Consider the following 21,172-nt stretch of genomic DNA (forward strand, 5'->3'; position numbering starts at 1 on the left):
GTCATACAGAAGAGGGGATGAAGAGGCTTGAGTTGAGAGGCTTCGTGGATGGATGGATATGGGCGGAGTCAGTGGTCGGATATGGGTGGAGTCAGTGGCCGGATATGGGTGGAGTCAGTGGTCGGATATGGGTGGAGTCAGTGGTCGGATATGGGTGGAGTCAGTGGCCGGATATGGGTGGAGTCAGTGGCCGGATGTGGGTGGAGTCAGTGGTCGTTTGTGGGTGGAGTCAGTGGTCGGATATGGGTGGAGTCAGTGGCCGGATGTGGGTGGAGTCAGTGGTCGGATATGGGTGGAGTCAGTGGTCGGATGTGGGTGGAGTCAGTGGTCGGATATGGGTGGAGTCAGTGGTCTGATATGGGTGGAGTCAGTGGTCGGATATGGGTGGAGTCAGTGGTCGGATATGGGTGGAGTCAGTGGCCGGATGTGGGTGGAGTCAGTGGTCGTTTGTGGGTGGAGTCAGTGGTCGGATATGGGTGGAGTCAGTGGTCTGATATGGGTGGAGTCAGTGGTCGGATATGGGTGGAGTCAGTGGTCGGATATGGGTGGAGTCAGTGGCCGGATGTGGGTGGAGTCAGTGGTCGTTTGTGGGTGGAGTCAGTGGTCGGATATGGGTGGAGTCAGTGGCCGGATGTGGGTGGAGTCAGTGGTCGGATATGGGTGGAGTCAGTGGTCGGATGTGGGTGGAGTCAGTGGTCGGTTGAGTTGGTTGGATGGATATGGGTGGAGTAAATAAATAAAAACTCAATAAAAACCACGCCATGGTGACTAAAACTAAGACTAAAATACATTAGACAACGCAAAGACAATTCCGTCAACAAATCAAAACTAGACTAGAATGTTAGGGAGGGACGAGTAGTGGAGAAGAGATCCAGCACAACTAATGTCAATTTATGTTTGGGTGAGTTCTGAAAATGGCAGATCGGCTATTTTCAGCACGGAACCAAGCGTAAAATCAGGCATTACGACGCCATCAAGGCACTGCCAAAATACAGTTCCGCTGCCAGTTTAGTTGCTGTACATTGAGTAGACTAAAACATTTCAGATGACTACTTTTCTTTTTTTCTTTTTTTCTTCATGATTTTGTAACCCATTTTTCACCCCTGTATGTCAATTATCTAATGTGATCCTGGGCTCTACACACTCTCCGCCAACCTGGGGAGAGCAACGGACTTGAACTCATGCTTCCTTCATGCATGAGTGTCCAAGTCGCTCCTTTACACCTGACAGGGGGGGGAGTTTCCCTGGTTGGACGTAGCGCGTGGAAGGAACACGTTATTCCAACCAGTTCCTTTCCCCTCCATCAGGCGCGCCAGGGGGAGGCAGTTTAGAGACCAGGATTACTGCATGTTTTTTGTGAGGGTACCTACCCTAGGGGGCACAGGGAGAACATGCAAACTCCACACAGAAAGGCCCTTTCGCCAACCCCGCCTCGGGTATGGGCACTGATGACACGGAGGAGAGAACACGCCGCCAGCGCCCACAGTGTCCCCAGCGGGAATCCAACCCAGGACCTTCTAGCTGTGAGACGACAGAATTACCAACTGTGCCACCGTGCCCCCTTTCTTTCATTCTTCTCATACAGGTGCAGTATGTACAGTAGGCTAATCATTTTGAAGTTATTTACTTCGGACGCATTGGTCCCTGACTGTGGAGGACAAACACGGCTGCATTACAAACAGCATATCACAAACACTGTTCCTTTTCACTGCAGTGGGAAATGTCGCAGTAATGAAATGTTGCTGTAATAATGTTCAATATTATTGACATCGCACCGCGCTTTAATTTAGTTGTCACACTGTAGTTGAGACACATAAATAAGAGTCTATCATAATACACACACACACAGTGAGAGAATACGTTCTGAAGTCATTCGCCCGGCTACGACACAAATACAATCATGGCCTCATCAATGCAAGAGACGAGTGGAGAGAGAGAGAGAGAGAGAGAGAGAGAGAGAGAGAGCTTTGAAGGTGTGTGTTGAATGCCATTGAAAATTAATGTGTGGGTTTGCATGTTCTCCCTGTGCCCCCTAGGGTAGGTACCCTCACAAAAAACATGCAGTAATCCTGGTCTCTAAACTACCGGTGTGCCTGATGGAGGGGAAAGGAACTGGTTGGAATAACGTGTTCCTTCCACGCGCTACGTCCAACCAGGGAAACTCTCCACTGTCAGGTGTAAAGGATCAACTTGGACACTCAGGCATGAAGGAAGCATGAGATCAAGTCCGTTGCTCTCCCCAGGTTGGTGGAGGGTGTGTAGAGCCCAGGATCACATTAGATAATTGACACAGGGGTGAAAAATGGGCTACAAAATCGTGGGATAAAAAATATTAAAAAATAATTAAAATGAATGGCCATTGTGTAAACACAAACAATACATAAACACCAACAATACATAAACACCTAACACAAACAATACATAAACGCAAACAATGAAGAGAAAGGTGAGGACGTAAATTGTGATTTATTGGCCGGAATGGGATGATGTAGGACGATGGATGATGATAACAGCGCTCCTCACTTCACACAGGTGTGATTTTTGAGGGGTTGCTAGCCCCTCCTCCTATACACAGCTATATGATTTTAATGTTTGTGTTTTCTGAACACAAACATTAAAAATGCCATCGACAATAAATGGAGAATTTACGCCATGCTGTACTGTATGTGTCGGCTGGGTATGTCGCTGGGAACCCCTCACTTCACACAGGTGTGATTTTGTTTTATGTCTATTGATTACATTTCATAACGCTGTTCTGCATGAGTCTGTACCATGATTAGAGCGCCCCCTCACTTCACACTGGTGTGATTTTTGAGTGGTGCAACCACTCCCTTACGGAGCTATGTGGCTGCCTGCCTGGGTGTCTGGGTATGAGCACGAAAATAGCATGGTTGTTTTTCACCACCTGTGCGCAACCTAACAAACACACAAACACACAACGCACATATTAACTGTATATATATATATATATATATATATATATATATATAGTACAGTACAGTACAGTACAGTACAGTACAGTACAGTACAGTACAGTACAGTACAGTACAGTACAGTACAGTACAGTACAGTACAGTACAGTAGAGGGACCCCCACACGGTAACTCTCTCATTTCTATACCGTTTCGGACGTGTGGCGTCTCCCCGGAACCGGGCCAGGACCCTGGCTGTGGTCCTGCAGGTCTGGAACTTCCGGGGACCCCCACACGGAGTTGCACCACTCACTTCACACAGGTGTGATTTTGTTATATTGATTGATTACATTTCATAACGCTGTTCTGCACCTTTTTCAATATGTTTAACTGCAACGTTGGGGCGATGCTGCCCATAACTATAGGGTCACCTTTTCAATATGTCTAACTGCAACGTTTGGGTGATGCTGCCCATAACTATAGGGTCACCTTTTCAATATGTCTAACTGTGACGTTGGGGGCGATGCTGCCCATAACTATAGGGTCACCTTTTCAATATGTCTAACTGCGACGTTTGGGCGATGCTGCCCATAACTATAGGGTCACCTTTTCAATATGTCTAACTGCGACGTTTGGGCGATGCTGCCCATAACTATAGGGTCACCTTTTCAATATGTCTAACTGCGACGTTTGGGCGATGCTGCCCATAACTATAGGGTCACCTTTTCAATATGTCTAACTGCGACGTTGGGGCGATGCTGCCCATAACTATAGGGTCTCCTTTTCAATATGTCTTACTGCGACGTTGGGGCGATGCTGCCCATAACTATAGGGTCACCTTTTCAATATGTCTAACTGCGACGTTTGGGTGATGCTGCCCATAACTATAGGGTCACCTTTTCAATATGTCTAACTGTGACGTTGGGGGCGATGCTGCCCATAACTATAGGGTCACCTTTTCAATATGTCTTACTGCGACGTTGGGGCGATGCTGCCCATAACTATAGGGTCACCTTTTCAATATGTCTAACTGCGACGTTGGGGCGATGCTGCCCATAACTATAGGGTCACCTTTTCAATATGTCTTACTGCGACGTTGGGGCGATGCTGCCCATAACTATAGGGTCACCTTTTCAATATGTCTTACTGCGACGTTGGGGGCGATGCTGCCCATAACTAGGGTGACCTTTTCAATAAAATAGCGATACTGTGGGAAAGATATAACTCTCACTGTACGTACTGTACGAGACTCCCTCCAACTGTCACTAAACGTGCCAAGTCTGCCAGACGCAAAGAAACATAGATCATCAACAGCTGTTCCTGTGATGTATGTCTTATTATTAATACGACCATTAGCTCACTAATCAGACGGTCTCTATTCATTATGCAAACACATGCACTCTGCTTAAGGCCGGGGAGTCTGAAGAACAAACATCTGAGATTCAAACATTTCCAAGGGGGAAAAGATAGTTTTGTATTATTTTTGTAATTCTTTTTACATTTTGGATCGTATATAATGTTATATATATTATGCAAGGACATGGGTATCATAAATGAATCATAAAATTGCATAAATCTGAACTCTCATAACGTTTACGACAGTAACAGAATTACAACCATGAACGTACAGTTGCTGTCACTGCTGTGTGTGTGTGCGTGCGTGCATCGCCCCAACGTGCTTGCGTGTGCGTGTGCGTGTGGTTTATATGCAGGGGGAGGGGGCAGAGACTTGACATTAACCTATTTTGGGCGGGAACCCCTTTTGGTGTTAGCATTACGCTATGCTTTAGCTATTGAAAAATAGCAGATCTACAAGCTCAAGCTCATATCTACAAGCTCATAGCATCTACGAGCTTGTAGGTCTGCTATTTTTTTTAAATCGAAGAACGACTGACATAGAAACATAGCTTTTTCAGAAAACTGTCAGGATGTAGAAGTCATTTTTAGAATCTGATCTCAGGTCAGAATGGGTTAAACTGTGTCTGGGGGCATACATACTAACGCCCACCGCCGTAATGGAGAACGGGACCCCGGCCGCATCACAGGGAACTTGGGATTTCTCTGGAACCACATTTCCTCAGTTCCTCCTCCTCTCTCACATGGAGTATCGTCTCCACCAGCCGAAGGCATGTTGGAGAGAGTATGTTTTGTTGTCTCCACCAGCCGTCGGCATGGGGAGAGTATGTTTTGTTGTCTCCACCAGCCGTCGGCATGGGGAGAGTATGTTTTGTTGTCTCTGCGTGTGTGCATCCTCGATGGGATGAACTAAGACTACAGTTTCCCCCCCTCTTTGTTTAAAACCTTTTGTCTGTCACCTCATTCATCTCTCTCTCTCTCTCTCTCTCTCTCTCTCTCTCTCTCTCTCTCTCTCTCTCTCTCTCTCTCTCATTAGCAGGCAACAGTACAGCACTATCTCTCTCTGTTTCTGGCACAACAGCGCCCCTACTGGTACTCATAGTCATACTCGTGCTCATTAACGTCACATACATAGGCGGACACGGACATTGCTGTTCCTTGGAGTGGTTGCACCGCTCAAAAAGCTCACAGCAGCAGGTTTAGCACCTGGACTTCACACTGCCATGTTTTTCCTATACGGTCAGCGACCATCGTGTCTGGCCTGCAGTTCTTTGAGCTAAACTTAGACTTTGACTTCACTCTCCTTCCCCGCTATGAACAACATTCCCTCCGTGCCTCAAGGAGGCAAGAAAATCAGGGTGTGGACATAACTGGGCCTCCCGGGTCACTGTGGGATCTGTGTTTCATCTACTGTACGTGCAACCATGCATGCGTATATACAGTACGTGTTGGAGCAGAGTGGTGGATCTCCATCTGTCGTGTCGCAAAGCGGCAGTGTTGATTTCGTCGACTAAAACTACAGACGAAAAATGTTCGTCGACTACCTTTTTTCACTGGCGAAAACTAACCTGTGATTACTAAAACTAAGACTAAATATACTGACAATTTCATCAACAAATAAAAACTAGACAAAAATGTTAGGAAGGGACTAGTGGACAAGAGATCCAGTATACGTCATTTTACACTTGGTTGCATGCTGAAAATAGACGATCTACAAGCTCACAACGCGTCGCAGCGCGACGTGAGCTTGGCCCACCAAAATACATTTTAGTCGACTAAATCAACTGTAGATTTAGTCGACTAAAATCTCATGATATTTAGTTGACTAAAACTAGACCAAACACTAAAACATTCGAGGTGACTAAACGGGGTGCGCACGTTTTTCCGAAGCACGGGGACATGCGATGGAGTGTGAAAATGCGATGGTCCGACATGCGCTGCTCCCGTGCTTGCGGTTATGGTTAGGTTAGGGATTGAGGTTTCGGATCAATAGTATGTCGGAACTAAAGCCCGTACCCGACTAAACATGTGACTAAAACTAAGTGAAAACTATTCTAGAGACTACTAAAATAAAAATGTGCTGAAACTAGTACACAGAATTGATTGCTATACCAGAATATAAAGTATAAGCTTTTCACCAAAAGCTTTTAGTTTTAACAATATCGCTTACACCACCTATAGTACTTGATGTTACAACACTGGACCAGTGAACGACCCCTGTCCGAATCATCTGTAATCACAGAGCAAACAAATGCCTACAAACAAAGCCATAGAGAGCACGCTATACAGTATAAAATGGCGTGTATAGTATACTGTTTTTCACCACCTGTACGCAACCTAACACACACACAAACACACACGCACATATTAACTGTATATATGGTGGTTTTGAGTGTGCCAGTACAGTACAGTACAGTACAGTACAGTACAGTACAGTACAGTACAGTACAGTACAGTACAGTACAGTACAGTACAGTACAGTACAGTACAGGGACCCCCACACGGTAACTATGTCATTACTCAACCGTTTCGGATGCTATACCGTCTATAAAAGGTTATTCAAGTCATCATCAATGTACCGTACTGTAGCTATGACGTTTTTCATTCAAAGTGAACGAGCAATCAAAGTGCTGATGAAAGCAATCAGTTACAGTTGGAACCATTCTTTCAAGGGACACAGATGAGGTCATAGATTGTGTGTGTGTGTGTGTGTGTGTGTGTGTGTGTGTGTGTGTGTGTGTGTGTGTGTGTGTGTGTGGGGGGGGGTACTCTATCAAGTTGTACACAAACAAAAGAGCCCATTGGAGTGGGTGCATGTGTGTGGATGTGTGTGTGTGTGTGTGTGTGTGTGTGTGTGTGTGTGTGTGTGTGTGTGTGTGTGTGTGTGTGTGTGTGTGTGTGTGTGTGTGTGTGCACCAAAGAGGTTGGGGGGGGGGGGGACGTTGGCATGACTGGATGCAAACAATCCCATCGCTATGGCAACCAGGCCCTGGCTTTGTGTTGAGGACCTCACACAGACAACCACACTGATTGGTTGGCACGCTCACAGATGAACATCCATCCATCCATCTTCAACCGCTTATCCGTAGTCGGGTCGCGGGGGCAACAGCTCCACCAGAGAGCTCCAAACATTCCTCTCCAGAACAACATTAGTGACTTCCTCCTGGGGGACCCCGAGACGTTCCAAGGCCAGTGAGTCGATGTGTTTCCTCCAACTGCGCCTTGGTCTGCCCTGGGGGGTCTCCTCCCAGTGGGACGTGCATCGAGGACCTCCCTAGGGAGACGCCCGAGAGGCATCCTAACCAGATGCCCGAACCACCTAAGCTGGCTCCTTTCCAAACGAAGAAACAGCGACTCTACTCTGAGTCTCTCTCTCACGTGACTGAACAGCTCACCGTATCTCTAAAAAGCAACATGCCACAGAAACAAGCAAACAGACCGCAACAGTTAACACGATTCAGCCAGCCAGTCGCCAGAAGCACATTCATTCATTCATTCATTCATTCAAGGACGTCATTTATGGTGGCAGGCCGGGGATCAAGCAACAATATAATCAGTAGTTTGTTTGTCCTTGTACTGTGGAACGTTTACTTTAGATTACCTCTCAAAAGGAGACATTTGTCCTGGACTTACGACTCTTAACAACTGTCTGCAATGTACCAAAAACAAAACCCTGCAGCTGGAATCACAGCCCAGTCTTTATAGAGGTCATGGAGAAAATGCACAGCCTCATATATACGCACTATAATACCACAGGTTCCCAAACACTGGGTCGGGACCCACGGTTGGGTCACGGACCAATTTTTATGGGTCCCTTTATTTTTTGTTATCTACATTTAGTTTTTATTTATTTTTTTAAATCATAAAACACCACCCCCCACCCCAAAACAGTGATTTCATGAATAAATCAACGAAACATCGAATTTATTCCATTAAGAAAAAAACAAAAATAATAAAAAATAATAATAATATATATAGTGAATCTAGCTGATCTACAAGCTCACAACGTGGCGCAAAGAGACTTGCAGAGCTTGCAGATCTGCAAATTTCACTAGTTTGGGTCCCAGGGAGCCAAATGTCTTTTTTGGATCACGGCCGGGCTAAAACGTTTGGAAACCAATGGAGTATTTAGCACATCATACCATGAATGAACTCCACGTGGAGAATCAATACGTATATTATTATTGCTGCTTGCTTCATGCCCAAGGACAAAAACATGAAGGTTTTCACACACATTCACAGTCGCAGGTTGAGAAAGAAAGGCTGCATAGTTGACAGACCATACATACAAACACACCTCTGCCCGGCATCTTTTGTAACGTTTTGTAAAAAGTTTACCTTGTTCCATATACTGTGCAAGTGTGCATTCCACCAACGATTGTTAGTGAGTTCATAGTTATAGGTCTCTTGAAATGATCTCCAAAAGGCCCTTTATCGCACGTTTTTCATCTTTAACTCGACCGAATGTTATTTTTTTGGCGTTTTGTTTGGAGTTCATATTTGTTACAGTGACTGACGCGTGATTTGGAATCCCACCGCAGCTCCAGGAAACCCTGCTGTGATTGGCCAGTAGTCGCTGTGATTGACAGTTCTCGTTTTTGCAACTATATGTAAAACTATGCTTGCCCAGGAGCCAATCAGACACACATTATTAACCCATTCTGACCTGAGATCAGATTCTAATAAATGTCTTCTCCATCCTGACAGTTTTCTGAAAAAGCTATGTTTCTATGTCAGTCGTTCTTCGATTTTTCAAAAATAGCAGACCTACAAGCTCGTAGCGCGCCACTCGGTGGCGCGCTATGAGCTTGTAGATCTGCTATTTTTCAATAGCTAAAGCATAACATAATGCTAACAAGGCGTGGGATCCCGGAGCATTCATTGGTGGGATTCAAGATCACGTGTGACCGACGCCCCAAATGATGGATGAGCTTGATATAGTAACGTTTCTATAAGTTAAATTATAAAAAACTTTTTTTTTTTGTGTACGTCGGGAAATAAAATGTCTTTCCAAAGAATAGATGCATTCTTGTATACATTTAAGTTGATTTGTGGTTCAGAGACCAGCCCACAGGAGCAGATCGGCCTTTGAGATAGCCGAGAAAAAATGCCAGCGAGAGCCCGCGTTTCAAAAACGTGGAGAAGTGAAAATGTCAGTGATTTTAAACCTGAAGCCTCGCCCATAAGCCCCAAGGAGGGCGTGACATTTTCAGAATCACGGCGTGTGATTCGTTCCCCGGACGCAGGCAGTGCTGGAAAGTAACAAAGTACATTTACTTAACCGATTCCATGCCGCTATACGATAGGCCTTATAAAGTGCATTATTATGCATTATAAATAATGCTACGATAGACGGCAACGTGAGGCCATTCAGTGCCAGTGAAATGCGCGACATAAAACAAAGAAGAAGAGCCCTCTTCCGGCCGACCCGGAAGTGATTGCCCAGCTCTCCATTGTGGCTCCAGGCTCGCTCACTGCCCCGCCCGGACTATTATTCTTCATATAGCACGACCTCAAATTAATGTTTTATATTATCAAACTATATAAACATGGTACTGAGCCCTAAAATGTAAAAGAGAGTATTTCTTTATTGCACACTCTCAAGTACAAGACGTGAGTACTCCCCCCCCCCCCCCCCCCCCCCACCCCCCACTGGGCACAGGTTCACGCAGCCACAACCAATGGATCAGTGGTTTGGAGAGAACAGAGAACGTGGCGCTGTGTGTGCGTGTGGTGTGCATGCGTGTGCGTGTGTGTGTGTGTGTGTGTGTGTGTGTGTGTGTGTGTGTGTGTGTGTGTGTGTGTGTGTGTGTGTGTGTGTGTGCGCGCTGCCTCTGGGTGACGGCAGGGAGTCTGACGGCGTCTTGTGACCTTCATCATAATATGACATATTATGCCATATAGTAGCTTATCCCATTTTGGGCGTGAACCCCTTTTGGTGTTAGCATTATGCTACGCTTTAGCTATTGAAAAATAGCAGATCTACAAGCTCATAGCGCGCCACCGAGTGGCGCGCTATGAGCTTGTAGATCTGCTATTTTTAGAAAAATCTAAAGAACGACTGACATGGAAACATAGCTTTTTCATAAAACTGTCAGGATGTAGAAGACATTTTTAGAATCTGATCTCAGGTCAGAATGGGTTATATATATACAGTACAGTATACGTGTCATGTGTCCCATTCTTCCTATCTACTCACTATGTGCACTACAGTATGTGCTACTGAAGCAGAAACATCATAAAAATAAGACAACTTTCTCTCTCCGACAGGTCAGAAAAAGAGCCCTGCCATAATTATAATAGTATATGGACACAAGAAGATATCGACTAACAACACTATCTGTGTGGAGAGAAGAGAATGATTGCTATGTGCTATGCTATATTGTATTTTCTGCTCAGTATGTACATTATATTTTTGCCTAGTTTTTGTTATCCAATTTTCTTTATTAATTGTTGTTTGTGTTGTTTATATATATATATATATATATATAAAAAGAATGACATTACATTAACATTAATTTTGTATGTAGTGTAAACGTTGATGTTCTCCTATAAGTCCCTCTAGGGTTTCATACCTCACCCACACAACAACTAATGACATCTTTCCAATGGAAAGAACGACCATATTATGATGCATATGTGTACAGTATGTAGAACTGTTGTTATACCTCATGACACAACTTAACCCATTCTGACCTGAGATCAGATTCTATAAATGTCTTCTACATCCTGACAGTTTTCTGAAAAAGCTATGTTTCTATGTCAGTCGTTCTTCGATTTTTCAAAAATAGCAGACCTACAAGCTCGTAGCGCGCCACTCGGTGGCATGCTATGAGCTTGTAGATCTGCTATTTTTCAATAGCTAAAGCATAACATAATGCTAACACGAAAATGGGTTCCGCCCCAAAATGGGGGAAGACCCTTCTTGTGACTACGACTGCATCAGATCTCGTCACCGCGTTCTCTCCTCTGCCTCCTCCTCTCCGCTGTCTGTCTTACCCTCAGCTTTCTTACCGTCCGTCGCAAAAAGAACAATAATAAATCACTAAGGACTGCCTTTGCTTTTTGTTTGTCTTTCCGAACAATGCTTCGCTGTGTCGTCGTCCGGCGAGGAATTCTGAACGAATCAGGACGATTGAGGCAAATGGAGCTGGAGCGAGAGACGCTTAGCTAGTCGCCATCACAAATGTGTGCAAGTGGCTATGGGCCGTTTTTTTATCCCAATGAGTGGTCTTTTTTACAAAACTAATGGTTGGAATGGATTCAGCATCATGAAAACCCCCTAGATTGACGTGTCACACGCTACATAAAGCATGTGTGTTTGGGAACCTGTGGTATTATAGTGCGTATATACGAGGCTGTGCATTTTTATATGCGTCTCCGTGACCTCTATAAAGACTGGGCTGTGATCCTGGCTGGGTTTTGTTTTTGGTACATTGCAGTCGTACGTCCAGGACAAATGTCTCCTTTTGAGAGGTAATCTAAAGCATTTTGGGCTTTTTTTTGCCTTCTATAGATTGTTAATGGTATGGTCACATATTATGCCAATTATGAAAATTGCTCTTATGCAAGTTAGCATCTGGCAGTTTCTACATGCTGGGGACCCATACTAAACATTTATAACATAAAACCTTGGTGTACTCAACATGTCCGGGTTCACAATGGGGTTCAAATTTATGACTAAAACTAAAATTAAAATGCCAAAATCAACACTGCTATGATGACGCAGTGAAGCGTCAATCAATCGCAACTTTGCTGTCGGGAAGGAAACCTCTTATCTCCAGATTTTAAAGTTTTTGTGGGGGAGTTTTTTCGTAAATGAAACGCCACGTCGTCACTCGTCACCAGGGGGGCAGTCAGCCAGATATTTCGTGAAGCCTCATTTGAAATCGGTAGTTCATATAATGGCCTGTTGGACTGCTGGACTGGACCCAAAAAGCCCCATAGCTCCATAGAGGCCCATGTATTTTGGCCCAACTTCACCTAGACTGTATTACCTTAATAAACATGGTCATGAATACTTTCTTCTTCCAGTCACTAGTTTAAAGTCTCATTTCTAATGTCATAATATTCTTTTTGGAAAATTATGGTCCCATTAATTAAAAAAATGACCATAAAGTCGCGTATGTTCTGAGGGGCGTGGCTACCGTTACAGTCTATGATCGGGATTCCCCTCCCACTCAAGAGTCTTCTCCTCCCACTCGAGTCAAAATAAAAACCAACGGAGAAAAAGGGGGGGAAGTCCCGCCTCGTTGTCTGGGCAGCCAATGACCAGCTGGTACAAAACGGAGCCAGCCAATGGCCAGCTGGTACCAAACGGATCTAGAAAGATGGCGACTTACATCAGGAATTAGCATATCATTACAGGCTTCATTTTACGTTCATGTTAGACCCGGGGAACGCTTTGTCCATATTTTTTACAGTCTATGCTCGTCACACAGAAGCATCCAAAGTCGCAGATCCACAAGCTCATCTGCTACTGTAACTTTGGCTATTTATGAATTTGAATCCTGAACAGTTTTGGACATATGAGGCTTCCACACGACAGCGACGATATATCATCATTTCCACTTCCCTCTTCTCTCCCACAACAATTACCTTTTAATTCTGTAAAATGAAACGTTTCCTGCTAATATTATTCAACCTATACCCTTTTAATGTATGCAGAGAGAGGCTTGAGCTAAACGTAAACGGCAGCTCTGCAGCACTGTACTGACCACTGTACTGACCACACAGCCCTGAATGCAGTAGACCAGTGGTTTTCACCCCCTTTCATATCAAGGTCCATTTATTTATTGGGCATTTATTGAGCCACGGACCTGATGAGATAAGTATCCTCTCTCAGACCCAAAACTAAAGAATATTTTGTCGTCGTTGGATAATTGATTGTGTTCACAATTCCATGCTGTATTGATGTTGATACCCATTTTGACCTGAGATCAGATTCTAAAAATGTCTTCTACATCCTGACAGTTTTCTGAAAAAGCTATGTTTCTATGTCAGTCGTTCTTCGATTTTTCAAAAATAGCAGACCTACAAGTTCATAGCGCGCCACTCGGTGGCGCGCTATGAACTTGTAGGTCTGCTATTTTTCAATAGCTAAATCATAACATAATGCTAACACCAAAAGGGGTTCCCGCCCAAAATGGGTTAAGAGAGACAACTGGCAAACGTTGATCAAAAATAACGTTTATTCTACATTCTCTAATTGTGTGTAGACTTCTTATATAATTAACCCATTCTGACCTGAGATCAGATTCATATGAGGTTTCCACTGGACACACACTGGTCTGATTAACCCATTCTGACCTGAGATCAGATTCTAAAAATGTCAGTCGTTCTTCGATTTTTACAAAAATAGCAGACCTACAAGCTCGTATCGCGCCACTCGGTGGCGCGATATGAGCTTGTAGATCTGATATTTTTCAATAGCTAAAGCATAACATGATGCTGACACCAAAATGGGTGCCCGGTCAGAATGGGTTAAGTAATGCAGGTGTTTAGCAATAATTTAACTCTTGAGAGCGTAAAATGAAACCAAATGGACCCCAAAAGGGTCCATTTGTGTGTTTTTGTTACCAACTCTCCATCATTTAGAGCTGGGGACCACCTGGAACCACCTCAAGGACCACACCGGTTGTGAACCACTGCCGTATGAGACACAAGTTAATTATGTTATGCTTTAGCTATTGAAAAATAGCAGATCTACAAGCTCATAGCGCGCCACCGAGTGGCGCGCTACGAGCTTGTAGGTCTGCTATTTTTGAAAAATCAAAGAAAGACTGCCATAGAAACATTTTTAGAATCTGATCTCAGGTCAAAATGGGTGGTTAATCAACTATGTCTGCGGTTTGTGTCAAAAGGATCAAGCTGTACTCAAAACAATAAATAACGCCATGGCGTCTTCGTTCTATCATATTCAGATTGACAGAATGTACAGTATCACACGGCCAAGGCCGAATAACGAGCACGATAACGAGACCGTACGGTTACGTTATTATTTATTACCAGTGAGATTAAGAAATTATTACATTTATTCTTTTTAGCTACATGATGGAGAGGAGAGGTCAACTCCTTGAACTGATTTCTGGTTGCAAACAAAGCAGAACGTGAAACAGAACATAATGGCAACACATGGCAGTTACGGACAGTTTTACACTTTCTGAAAATAGCCGATCTACAAGCTCACAACGCGTCGCAGTTGTGAGCTTGTAGATCTGCTATTTTCAGCATGCAACTAATTGTAAAATGATTTATACTGGATCTCTTGTCCACCAGTTCCTTCCTAACATTTTAGTCTAGTTTTTATTTGTTGGAAGTCAAGAGCCATATAAGGAGCCACATGACATTAACCCATTAAAACACATCAAAAGGACCATGGTGTGCTTTCACAACGTTATACTTTGGCCCGGAGGCTTATTCTCCTTAAATGGATACATCCCTCTGGCTCCTACGCAGTATGCGCACAATAGATTGATTCAATGATTCATGAAAGATTCTATACTGTATCAAACTTGAAAAGATTAGGTTCTCCCTTATTAATGGTGTTCCATAACACTTGGCAGGCCTTTCTGAACCACATTGGCACCCTTATCATAGTGGAGGGAACAATGTTGTGTCCAGTATCACTATGCCATGCAGTAGCAGCACAAAAACATATAGTTCCAGGTGACAGAGGGGTCAAAGTTGAACACAAAAACATAGTTCCGGGTGACAGAGGGGTCAAAGTTGAACACAAAAACATAGTTCCAGGTGACAGAGGGGTCAAAGTTGAACACAAAAACATAGTTCCGGGTGACAGAGGGGTCAAAGTTGAACACAAAAACATAGTTCCGGGTGACAGAGGGGTCAAAGTTGAACACAAAAACATAGTTCCAGGTGACAGAGGGGTCAAAGTTGAACACAAAAACATAGTTCCGGGTGACAGAGGGGTCAAAGTTGAACGGAAGTTGCGCCATATGGTAGAAATTGGTCAACAATACAAATGACGCTAGCTTTGTGGATTAATTTATTTTTAATGAGTGGCCCCCAGACCCCCACCAAATGACCGGGACTACTTAATATTCACCAAAACAAGACAAGAACTCCCACCACGGGACTCGATCAGGCAATGAGGCAAAGTATTTCCTACAACTTTAGGTCCAAAAATCTGAACTAAACCTTTAAAGGAGCATTCAGTGCTTAGGGTGATTAGGAAAATCATGTGCACAAGATGTGCACATGCACGCACTACAGTGGAGGGACACGCAACAGGCCAACAGCACGCACACCAAGGCTCTCTATCCTGATTGGATGAAGGCTGGGCTATAGCCAAAAACAAAACCTACGGTTTTCTTTTACCCCAGGGGTTAACTGGGGACAGGGAGGAACTCCTTATAATGGTCAGCACACTCTATAGTAGGGAGGATTATCACAACAAAACAAAAAAATAAGTGATATTTGAATTAAGTGAAATCACTGAATATACCTTTAAGCAAGTGGCCTGATGTTGCTGCAGGCTATAGGCTTACTTCAAGCAGAAATAAGCCGAATAGACAACCTCCAAGGACAAATTAAACTGAACGGCACCACAGGGCAGCTATAGGCCTCATCTGAAAGAGTCAGAAGAAAGTTAAGAAACCCAGTTTATAGAAGAACCGTTTGAGGTTTCATCAAACACGAAACAAGACACAAAACGGCCCCGTGATAATTACACGATGAAAACAAAAGTGTTTTAGGTGGAAAGAATTACTGCTCACCATGGCATGTTGTTATAGTGCCAGCTCTTTTGGGCGGGAAAACCTTTTGGTGTTTCAAGCATTACGTTATACTTTAACTATTGAAAAATCAGATCTACAAGCTCATAGCGCGGCACCGAGTGCCGCACTACAAGCTTGTAGGTCTGCTATTTTTTTTTTATCGCGAAAATGTGGCGCCAATCTTGGAATAGATATTCTTTCAGAGTGAACGTTTTTAACTCAAATCTTTGCTTCTGGGGGGGGGGGGTCCCTGGAACAACATATTTTCAGATGGGGGTCAGCGGCCAAATACAGATAATTCGGGGGGGGGTCCTTGACATGAAATAGTTTGAGAACGACTGAGATAGAAACATAGGTTTTTCAGAAAACTGTCAGGATTTAGAAGATATTTGTAGAATCGATGATAGGTCTAAATGGGTTAAAAAAGCAAAAGAAATAAAAACCAATGTAGAGAGAGCGAAATGCACAAGAAATATGTATTACATTGTGCACAAACATAGAAACGTACAGTAGCATACAAAAAATGTCTGCAGCACTGGCATGACATGACAAGCTTTGACTAACAGGTGTGTATGTGTATGTGTATGTGTATGTGTGCGTGCGTGCGTGCGTGCGTGCGTGCGTGCGTGCGTGCGTGCGTGCGTGCGTGCGTGCGTGCGTGCGTGCGTGCGTCATCGTGCTCTGAGTCTACCCATTGAGCTACTGTGCAGGAAACGGAACCCCTGGCTGGTTCTGGCAGTGTTGACCTCATTCTTTGGGGAACAGAACGCATAATGTTGGCCTCATTAAAACCATTATCTACGTCGCCAGAACTTTACCCCCGTGACCACACAGTTTGTTACCAAGATGTTAACTCATTTGCACTTGGGCCGAAATGTCAAAAATAAAGGGTTCCTTGGAAGTCGGACACGAAGTAGCAAAGCAAAGCAAAGTTAACATGTTTACCCAGGGTAACTGGACTAAGCTCAAGAACTTGTTTACAGCCAGGCCCTGCTCATAGAACATTTCATGGTAGGGGTTCAATGCCTTGCTCAAGGGCACTTCAGCGGTGGTACAAACTAGCGACCTTCCGATATGAAGACCGCTCCGCAAACCGTTCAGCCACCGCTGCGAGACGAAAAACAATGAAGCCTATTCTCTATATTCTCAGTTGCATGATGACAGCGTCACAGCACTCACCGGTGATATATAACTGATATTCAGGCCAACGTTCTAATTTAGCTCTGAGGAATTTCAATTTTCCTCTTGTCCTACAGTATATGACACTTCATGCCCTATGGAGGAGGAGGAGGGTGGCCAAGCAAAGTATATTGCCCTGGCTGGCAAGCAGCCAGTGCAGCCCGGCAGGCAGGCAGGCAGGCAGGCAGGCCGGCAGGCAGGCAGGCAGGCAGGCAGGCAGGCAGGCCGGCAGGCAGGCAGGCAGGCCGGCAGGCAGGCAGGCAGGCCGGCCGGCCGCTGCTGCAGTCTCAAAAGTTAGAAGTAGTAATCAGCTTGCCTTTAAGCTTTTAACCCTGTAAGACCCGGCAGGGCTTATGGAGCTGCATGGCCACCAGGAGTGGGGGAGACGGACACCATTTACACATCCAAAGGACATCAAATGTCCCCCCCCCCCCCCCACCCGATGCCTCGGTGAGGGTCACCGGACAATAAACCCACGGGTCGTTAAACGATGCGGTGCCTTCTGACCAGACCAGTACACACCACTGGGAATATCTGAGCTATTATAGGTCCACAAAGTGGAATATGATACAGCTGCGGCTTAAAGAGTTTGAGGGGTGTAAAGGCAGGCAGGAGGATCCATTCTCGGGTTCGGGTTTTTTTGTTTGCTAAACCCAATGCAGTATAGCAGTGGTTCTCGAACCTTTTCATGTCGAGGACCCCCAAATGAACACTTATTTGCCCCGGCGTGGACCCCCATTTGAAAAGATATGCCAAGGACACAAGTGCCACCTATCTGTATGTAAGAGAAGATTTTTACGATTCTCAACCCTTATACAATTTAAAGGGCCTCCAGTTTGACGTGCATTAGGCTGCGGACCCCCAATGGCATTTCTATCTCTGGGACCCCAATTTATCAATTCAATTCAATGTTAACTTAAAGGGGAATTCCACTCATTTTCAACATTTTACTACAGTATGTCATTAATATACCTTAGAGTTGTTGTGTGGACATAATAAAAAAGTCCCCCCATTCTGTGTTTCCTAGAACTGTAAGTCTGAAAAAAATCAATAAAGGACCACTTCACCACTTTTCAACCTATCTTCATATAACTAATAATCATGATAAAATGGCACGATTATTTTCTACTCAGTCTGTCTCATAGGAGGGCTGTGGGCAGTTTAGAAACCGTCTTCCAGTGACATCATCATTAGGCAGATTTCTTTTTAAACAATATCTTTTTACAAAAATGTTTAGATTTTCATTATCGTGAGAACGATGGCTTCCATTTTCACATTGCAACTTTTCAGGACTAGAAAGCATGCAGTTTCTATTAGCTTGTATTCCCCATCGATGATGTCATGTCACTGGAAGACGGTTTCTGAACTGCCCACAGTCCTCCTATGGAACACAGACCGAGTAGAAATAAATTGCTGAAGATAGGTTGAAAAGTGGTGAAGCGGTCCTTTAAGGCCTTACCTGGGCCCTCATCGAACCCTGTACAATCAAGACACCCTTAGATCTCTATATATGGAGCTGACCTGTTCTGACATTCCATATGTTGATCTGACCTCATCAAACCCTGTACACTCAAGACACTGCCCCCGCTGCCACCCTTAGATCTCTATATATGGAGCTGACCTGTTCTGACATTCCATATGTTTATCTGACCTCGGAGTAGAACCGCTGCTCCTTCGCCTGGAAAGGAGTCAGCTGAGGTGGTTCGGGGCATCTGGTTAGGATGCCTCTCGGGCGCCTCCCTAGGGAGGTCCTCAATGCACGTCCCACTGGGAGGAGACCCCGGGGCAGACCAAGGCGCAGTTGGAGGAAATACATCGACTCACTGGCCTTGGAACGTCTCGGGATCCCCCAGGAGGAAGTCACTAATGTTGCTCTGGTGGAGCTCTCTGGTGGAGCTGTTGCCCCCGCGACCCGACTACGGATAAGCGGTTGAAGATGGATGGACGGATGGATGGATCTGACCTCATCAAACCGTGTACACTCAAGACACCCTCCATATATGGCCAGTACAGAATTAATTCCGTATGTTGATCTGACCCCCCATGCCAAAGCGCCAGCGCTCGCCCAGCAGTCTGCCGTCACCCAGGCGGATGCGTGCATGAGACCTCGTCACCCTCGCTTCTCGCCCTGAGGGCGGGCGTCTTACTGGTTGTAGGAGAAATAGCCTATCTTAGATGTGTATGCAAGCAGTAAAAGAGCTTCAACTCTCATCACCAACGATACAAGAATGATGAATTGCATTTTTATAGCGCTTTTCCAAGTGCTCAAAGCGCTTTACAGCGGTTCATTCATTCATACATTAGGAGGTGAAGCGGCGAACAGTCGACGCCAGCGTCCTCACTTCCCACATTCACACACCAATGGTGGCGAGCTCACACCGACCAACTCATTGGAGGCAGTGTAGGGTTCAGTGTCTTGCCCAAGGACACTTCGACATGTGGACAGGAGGAGCCGGGATTCGAACCGCCGACCCAGGGATCATTGGACGACCTGCTCTACCTCCTGAGCCACAGCCGCCAGAACCAGCAGTTAGTCAAAGTAAGATAGATCTATGGGTCGATATTTGACATTTTTTCATAACGATGTGTACTTATTTGTTACCTTAATTTAGAATGTTAACAAATAGCAGATCTAACTACAAGATCGTGATGTAACTCGTCATGAGCTCGAGGTGCTTGCAACACATCGTGAGCTCATTAAGCTTGAACTAATCAATGTGTTGTCATAATTTGATTTATTAGTAAATGTTGCCCTTTAAAATGTGTTAATTAAATAACCTGTCAAATAATTAGTGATTGGTGGTGTCGGACGCTACGAAATCGTTTCGTCGTCGTCAGAGGCGAAACATCTGGCCATCAGTATGGGCTCTTTGGCTCTAGTCAGAGACTGTGGGATGACCAGGGTGACTGTGGGGTGGTCAGGGTGACTGTGGGGTGACTGTGGGTGGTCAGAGTGACTGTGGGGTGAGGGTGACTGTGGGGTGGTCAGGGTGACTGTGGGTGGTCAGGGTGACTGTGGGGTGACTGTGGGGTGAGGGTGACTGTGGGGTGACTGTGGGTGGTCAGGGTGACTGTGGGGTGACTGTGGGGTGAGGGTGACTGTGGGGTGACTGTGGGGTGGTCAGGGTGACTGTGGGGTGGTCAGGGTGACTGTGGGGTGAGGGTGACTGTGGGGTGACTGTGGGGTGGTCAGGGTGACTGTGGGGTGGTCAGGGTGACTGTGGGGTGGTCAGGGTGACTGTGGGGTGAGGGTGACTGTGGGGTGACTGTGGGGTGGTCAGGGTGACTGTGGGGTGGTCAGGGTGACTGTGGGGTGAGGGTGACTGTGGGGTGAGGGTGACTGTGGGTGGTCAGAGTGACTGTGGGGTGAGGGTGACTGTGGGGTGAGGGTGACTGTGGGTGGTCAGAGTGACTGTGGGGTGGTCAGGGTGACTGTGGGGTGGTCAGGGTGACTGTGGGGTGGTCAGGGTGACTGTGGGGTGAGGGTGACTGTGGGGTGAGGGTGGGTGGTCAGGGTGACTGTGGGGTGGTCAGGGTGACTGTGGGGTGGTCAGGGTGACTGTGGGTGGTCAGGGTGACTGTGGGGTGAGGGTGACTGTGGGGTGAGGGTGACTGTGGGGTGAAGCGTTATTCATAGTCTAATATTTTCGGTGGTGAGGTGACCACCTAACTACAACATGACGTCACGGAGCAGCGGTGAAGAGCAAACCACCGCTCTACCCAGCCCTTCCCTGTTTTTACTCACCACCGCTCCATGTTATTTCAGCTCCGGTGGTCACCTCACCAGCGGAGCGGTGGTCACCTCACCAGCGGGGTCACCTCACCAGCGGAGCGGTGGTCACCTCACCAGCGGGGTCACCTCACCAGCGGAGCGGTGGTCACCTCACCACCGAAAATCCATACTATGAATAGGCCTTGAGGGTGACTGTGGGTGGTCAGGGTGACTGTGGGGTGAGGGTGACTGTGGGGTGAGGGTGACTGTGGGGTG

General features: G+C 45.7%; 2 protein-coding genes across 3 annotated transcripts in view; both read right to left on the bottom strand.

The window, feature by feature from the left end:
- rassf8b (Ras association domain family member 8b) overlaps positions 1-21,172 on the bottom strand; it is a 52,437-nt gene that overhangs the window by 26,602 nt on the left and 4,663 nt on the right. The gene's annotated exons all lie outside the window — the stretch shown is intronic.
- Positions 4,980-21,172, bottom strand: part of LOC310853589 (diphosphoinositol polyphosphate phosphohydrolase 3-beta-like) — a 113,380-nt gene continuing 97,187 nt past the window's right edge. Inside the window, exon 7 of the transcript XR_014568812.1 lies at positions 4,980-4,995. The gene's annotated coding sequence lies outside the window, so the exon portion shown is untranslated. The remainder of the gene's footprint in view (positions 4,996-21,172) is intronic.

The sequence above is a fragment of the Protomyctophum parallelum genome (genome assembly GCF_964188405.1).
Source record: "Protomyctophum parallelum genome assembly, chromosome: 22".
Taxonomy (NCBI): Eukaryota; Metazoa; Chordata; class Actinopteri; order Myctophiformes; family Myctophidae; genus Protomyctophum; species Protomyctophum parallelum.